Here is a 7,462-nt window from a genome sequence, read left to right on the forward strand (position 1 = left end):
GCATCTGAATCGATCAATGGATCGATTCAGACCATTTCAATCGATCAATGGATCGATTGGACAACGTTATTCAATTTTCACAGAAGGCATTTTAATCGATCAATGGATTGATTCATCCCGTTTGAATCGATCGTTGGATCGATTGAGCCGCCTGTTCACATTCTCATAGAAGCGTCGTGAATCGATCGACCGATCGATTCACTTATTCTCAATCGATCGGTCGATCGATCGAAACCTTAAAACCCGACTTAAACCCCTAAACCCGAATCGATCCACTTATTCTATCACTTTCTTTTCTCTCTCTCGACGCTGTCTTGCCCTAGGCGACTTCCCAGGCGACTCTTTCGTCTGCCTCGATCGTTCACTCCGGCGTGCTTCTCCGACGAAGGGGAGCTCTTCCACTTCTCTTCCAGTCTACTCGACGTACGGGGTAGCCCTTCTTCCTAGTCACCGCGTCCTCACACAACATGCGGACTCAAAACCCTAACCCTAAGTAAATTTCTTCGCTCTACTCTTTTTTTTATTTTGCTCCTATATTTGACCTAATCTGTATGGTTCTTGTGTGTCTTTGTGCATTGTGTTATCCCTCATGCATTGCATTATCTGCATTGCCCTTGAATTTTTACATATCCTTCTCGTTCACTGTCAAACCGTGTGTCATTTCTTGTGTTTGTTTGTCTATCCCACAGAAAGAAACAAAAGGTTCGTGAATCGAGCAAAGGATCGTCCGTTCCTCCCTCTCGTCCTCAACCTCCTACTGATCCAAGATTTCCTAATGTTGTAATGCAGCACGCCTTTAGCAAACACACCTTCAAGCTCATAACCCCTAGATCAGTTGATTTGCAATACTATAGGACATCCTGTTTTGATACCTATAACCGTTTCAAGCACTATAAACTTGACTCTTTGTTAACCTGTGAGAGGGATATCAATGTAGGTCTTGTCTCCGAATTTTATAATAATTTACACACTTCAGATGGTGTAAATTATCGCACTCATGTTGCAAAACGGAGCTTGGACTTCTCCTATGAGATTCTTCGATCTTATCTTGACTGTCTACCTTCAAACAATGATTTTGTCTTTTATCCCAATCTTCCCGATGAGCTGCCTCCACCTTTTGAGCATATTAGCATTGCATCCATGCATCAGCTCCTCTTTGGCCGTCCTCGTCCGGATGGGCCAAATGCTCAAATCACAAAATTTTCTTCGCTTGAGTTGTCGGCTGAAAACAATGCCTTGTTTAAAGTGATCATCAACTGCCTTTTCCCCATTGTCTCTCATGCCTTAGCCGCTCTACGACCTCCTCACATGTTTGCCCTCTATGCCATTCGTCATTTCCTTGACATCAACATCGCTCTGAACATCTTTCATTGCATCATTCATTTTACCCAGCCCGTGCAGCAGACGATACATATGCCTTTCGGGCATCTTATCACAGATTGGCTGGAGTCCCAGAAGATAAATGTCTCCCGGGGATGGCTGGAGCACATGACCGTGGCTTATTCTCGGATTTCTTCCCGCTCTTTCAAAAAGACGGGCTTGATTGGTGGTCCAGCAGGAGTTCGATGGCTCGATGGTCGTGCTTTTGGTGAGGGACCCCGGGCTCACCACAGGGGGGATGCACAGGCCTTGGTCCCTGCGGCGGATGATGCTGAGGAGGATATTCCCGAACTGGCTTCTCCGACATTCAAGGAGACTGTCGACACTCGACTGGAGGAGTTGTCCATGGAGGTAGCCGACCTGCGTTCCATGATGGAGACCATGGTCCATCGAAAGACTTCGATGCAGGCGACCATGGATACATTAGTGGATTTAGTGAGCTCCTGGGTGACGGGTAATCTGTCTCAGTCTGCTCCCTCCACTGCTCCCGTTCCCCAGGCTGAGGATGCTGCTGGTGCTGACACTGAGGCGGTTCCTGCTCCAGCTACTACTTCAGCTCCTCCTCCTGCTGCTGTTGCTGATCCCCCTCCTTCGGGCGATGATCTTATCGAGTTCTATGTCCCGCTATGACATGTTATTGTATGCTATATGGATGGTTGTTGTTATGGAGTCCCTGTGTGAACTTCGTCTCTTTTTGAATGTATGATATACTTCTTATGATGTATTTCATTTTGTTTATATATATATGTCTCTTGATGTTCTATTCTATGGATATATGTGTTTTAGGGGGAGCACCCCTCGGATTTATCGTATTTGCCTCGTGCACTTATTGAGGGGGAGTTCTGTTTTTTGACTTTTGACAAAGGGGGAGATATATGTTGACGTTTACGCTTAAGATAATTAAAATCAAGCTTACTGCTTAAATATGTTCATGTTTATTGCTTATGTTTAATTTAGATGATTTTCAGCGTTGTTGCAATCATTATCTATCATTGTATCATTATGATATTTTGGAAGTTAGCCTAAACTTAAATAGATTGTCAAACATCAAAAAGGGGGAGATTGTTGGTGCAATCATGCCCTGGAAGTTTCAATGTGTTGACAATTATTTAAGTTTACGTTAATACGTTGGAACTAACATGCAATGTGAGTTTGCAGGAGGAGTTTCTTGCAGGTCAGAAGACCAGATGCAAGAGAAGTCCAAGAAGGTCGAGGACTGGATTCTTGGTAAAAAGGTTTCTTGCAGGTCAGAAGACCAGATGCAAGAGAAGTCCGAGAAGGTCGGGGACCAGATTCCTAGCAAAAGAAGCTCCAGCAGGTCACAAGATTATATGTGTGTTAGGCTCATTATCAGAGATCGATTGGTGAATCGATTCAGACATGGCTGTGAGGCAGAATGCCTTTGAATCGATCAGCCGATCGATTGAAGGTAAGTCAATCGATCGACCGATCGATCGGAAAGGATCTGCGCGAAGCACAGAACCCTTCTGAATCGATCAGTCGATCGATTCAAGGCATTGAATCGATCAGCCGATCGATCCGTGAACATTCTGTGCGAAGCACAGAATCATCCTGAATCGATCAACCGATCGATTCAAGGTATTGAATCGATCGGCCGATCGATCCATGAACATTCTGTTCGAAGTACAGAATCATCTTGAATCGATCAACTGATCGATTCAAGGTATTGAATCGATCGGCCGATCGATCCACAAAGCTGCGATTTCATGAGCAAGCGGCTGAATCGATTCAAACTCTGCCCCAATCAATCCAAGTCAAATAAAAGAATCTGCACCGTTGATCTTGACGTGATGGCCTCCAACGGATACTTGTGAATCGATTGGGACATAATCTCAATCGATTCATGGCGACGGTGGCGTGAGAAACGGCTAGTTTTCTTGATGTTTAAAACGCTGGAAGAAAGAGGAATAAGGATCGATCAACGAAAAATATTGTTCTATTGCTCTTGTGTGAAGAATCCTTGAAGTGCTCAAGATCTCTCAAGCATTGGAAGTTAAAGCTCTCAATCTCTCCAAGCTTTCAAATCTCACGCCACAAGGAAGAAGCTATTTAAAGTTTGTAAATCTCTTCTCTTCCTCATTGTAGTGAGTGTGAGTTATTTCCTTTTGGAGAGGAAGTATTGTAAGTGTTGTAAGGTTTCTCCACCTTCGGTGTGATTCCGAGAAGGAGGGTTTTTGGATAGTGGAAGTGTGGTGAGTGGCGTGGATCCTTGGACTAGTCACCTCCTTGAGGAGGTGGATACCAAGTAAATACCGGAGTTAGCATTGGCTTCAAGTTTCCGCTGTGCAAAATCAAAGATCAAGAAAATGAAGTGAGTCATTCACCCCCCCCCCCCCCTCTAGCTCAACCGATCCTAACAGACACACTCAATCAAATAAGCTCAATATCTCATATTGACTCATTTACGCATGACCATGCTTACTTGTGTCCTACTAATCAAGGGGCCCACAGATATCGCTTCCATCATATGGAAGGGATAGATCTCATCTACATCACTCACATCCCTCCGCATAATTCATTGCATACCCAGTGATCGACTTTATTGTCCACCTTGTTAGAGGTGACGTTTGTCGATACCAAAGTACATAACTCCTTATGTAAGGAACCGTTGCGACTTCAGGTCTAAGGTCTATTCATACCAATAGTCACATGAGAATGTTTATGACACTCATATAATGATCCATGAAACATTCTCATGGCGGGTCATTCAGTATATATTCTCTAATATATACTCATGTGTCAACCTGATATCTCATATCCATGACTTGTGAGATCAAGTCATCCGTTGACCTACATGCTAGTCTCAACGCATTAATATTGTCCTTGAATACTAATGCTCGATTAGGAACAGTTAAGAGTAGTGTTCTCTACAATATCTCACTATCAATTCAACCAATTGATATACTGTAGATAAGAACCTACTACCCAAGGATATTATTATACTTATTCAATTGACACTGAACTGAAATAAATATAATAACCAACTTTGCCTTTTATTAATAATGATATATGATACAAAATGAACCCTTTACAATCATCTCATAATTGGTACTAGGGCTAACACTAACAATATCCTATGATGTTTTTGGAAATTCCCTTTACCATTTCTAACTTGAGTCATAACAATGCATCGTGGAATAAAAAGAAATGAATTTGTAATATAAAATGATGAAATGTAAACATAGTCCGCAACTATACTAGAAATGAAAAGCCCATTTACTTGGTCAAAAACTTCTTCGGTTTTGGATAGAAATTTTACAGGACTTGAACTTGCACTTGTTGATCGAAACTTGGCAGAAACTTGCACAAAATGTGGATGAGGTTTGGAAAAATTTCTGCAGCACTTGGACAGGAAGTTTTTCAAAGGATTCAAGTGTGCCTTTGGGAGACAATGCCTTGGCTATTTATAGGCCAACCATGGCTAGATGGAGGGTCATCCATTAAAAAGGTTAGGTGAAAGGTTATGGCTACATGAAGGGTCATGGCTAGATGAAAAGTCATCCATTAAAAAGGCTAGGTGAAAGGTTATGGCGAGATGAAGGGTCATGGCTAGATGAAAAGTCATCCATTAAAAAGGCTAGGTGAAAGGTCATGGCTATATGAAAAGTCATCCATTAAAAAGGCTAGGTGAAAGGTCACCAAACCATTACAACTTAGCACACGAAACATAGGCATAATATTCTAACATATGACTCACTAAGTCATCTTGTTAGAAAGCAAGAAAAATAGAGATATAACTACAATAAAAATTTAAAACACATGAAATTAACATGTGACTCATTAAATTATTATGATGAAGAGCATAGAAGAAACATATGAGTAACTAGACCCAATATCTGAAATCCCTAAGATCCAAACCTACACATGACACAAAGTAATCATAAACTTGGGTTCAATTTTATGGTATTAAGATTTCTAGGAGTCTAACCTAACTTAACCTTCAAAGGTATCTCCACTAGTGTCCATCATCATGTCCAAAATCGGGTCTTCACATCCCATCTTCTTTATTGGAAGTTTCGTCCTCGAAACTTGAGCACGCTTGATCTTCGAAGAGATATGGGTAATGCTTGTGCATCTTTTCCTCAGGTTCCCAGGTAACTTCCCTTTCAGTGTGATTGGACCATTGTACTTTGATGTACGGGATGGTTCTTCATCTAAGTACTTGATCCTTGATGTCAATAATTCGAATGGGAACTTCTTCATACTTCAATTCTTCATTCAAGTTCCCTTCGAATAGGAGTGGTCTAGTTTCCAGAATATAGTTCGGGTCTGCAATGTATCTTCTTAGTTGGGAGACATAAAAGACATTATGAATCCTTAACATATCCGGTGGTAATGCTAGTCTGTAAACTAGTGATCCCACTTTCTCCAGAATTTCAAAAGGCCCTACATATCTAGGATTCAGTTTCCTAGCTTTATTGAATCGAACTACTCTCTTCATTGGCGAAATCTTTATATAGGCCTTATCACCTATTTCGAATTCCACTGGTCTTCTTTTTAAATCAACCCAACTTTTCTGTCGATCTTGAGCAGTCTTGAGTCGTTCCTTGATGATAGTCACTTTTTCTATCATGGTTTAGATAAGCTCAGGTCCAGTGATAGCTTTTTCTCCTGCTTCATCCCAATATAGAGGTGACCAACACTTGCGCCCATATAGAGCCTCGTATGGGGTCATTCCAATGTTGTTATGATAACTGTTATTATAGGCAAACTCGATTAAGGGCAGGTGCTCACTCCAATTACTATTGAAGTCCAAAGCACATGCTCTTAGCATGTCTTCAAGTGTTTGTATTGTCCCCTTAGTTTGGCCATCAGTCTGAGGATGATAAGCCGTGTTGAGAGTGACCTTAGTCCCATAGCTTTTCAAAAACTTTGTCAAAAATAGGACACAAATCTTGGGTCTCTGTCGGATAGTATGCTTGCTGGAACTCCATGCAACCGCATAATGTTGTCTATGTATAGAGTAGCCAACTTATCCAGATTATAATTCATGTGAACGGGTAGGAAGTGTACAGATTTTGTGAGTCTATCCACCACTACCCATATCCCATCATGGCTTTGTCTTGACTTTGGCAATCCCACCATAAAGTCCATGGAAATGTGCTCCCATTTCCACTCTGGAACCTCTAAAGGTTGAAGAAGTCCTCCAGGTCATTGGTGTCTGCTTTGACCTGTTGGCATACTAGGCACCTAGAGACAAATTCCCCGACATCTTTCTTCATTCCGCTCCACCAGAAGTTCTTCTTCAAATCCCTATACATCTTTGTACTGCCAGGGTGGACCGAGAATTTTGATTTATGGGCCTCAGACATTACTTCTTATCGAAGATTATCAATGTCAGGCACCCACAACCTTTGTTTCATCCATAGGATCCCGTTATCATTTATTTGAAGATCAGGTGCTTTTCCCTTTTTGATATGCTCTGTATGCCTTGCCAACACCGGGTCTTGCTTCTGCTTCAACATGATTGTTTCTCGAAGGCAAGGTTGTGCTAAGAGTGATGCCAAAACTGTCTTGCCCATGCTCTTTTGACTTAATGCATCAGCTACCTTGTTTGCTTTACCAAGGTGGTAGCTTACTATTAAGTCATAATCCTTTAAGAGATCAACTCATCGTCATTGCCTCATGTTTAATTCTTTCTGAGTAAACAGATACTTGAGACTCTGATGATTTGTAAACACTTCGTACCTGGTACCATATAGGTAGTGTCTCCAAATTTTTAGCGTGAATACTACTGCAGCTAATTCAAGGTCATGCGTTGGATAGTTTTGCTCGTACAATTTTAGTTGTCATGAAGCGTAAGCAATAACCCTTCCCTCTTACATGAGGATGCACCCCAGACCTCCTTTTAAAGCATCACTGTAAATAGTGAAATCCTTATCCTCTACGGGTAGTACTAGTACTGGTGTAGATGCAAACTTTTTCTTCAAGGTTACAAAACTCATCTCACATTCTTCACTCCAATTAAATTTGGAGTTCTTTTGTGTGAGCTTGGTGAGAGGTATAGCTATCGAGGAAAATCCTTCAACGAATTTTTGATAATAGCCAGCTAGCCCCAAAA

This window comes from Zingiber officinale, chromosome 7A, assembly GCF_018446385.1.
Source record: "Zingiber officinale cultivar Zhangliang chromosome 7A, Zo_v1.1, whole genome shotgun sequence".
NCBI classification, from domain to species: Eukaryota; Viridiplantae; Streptophyta; class Magnoliopsida; order Zingiberales; family Zingiberaceae; genus Zingiber; species Zingiber officinale.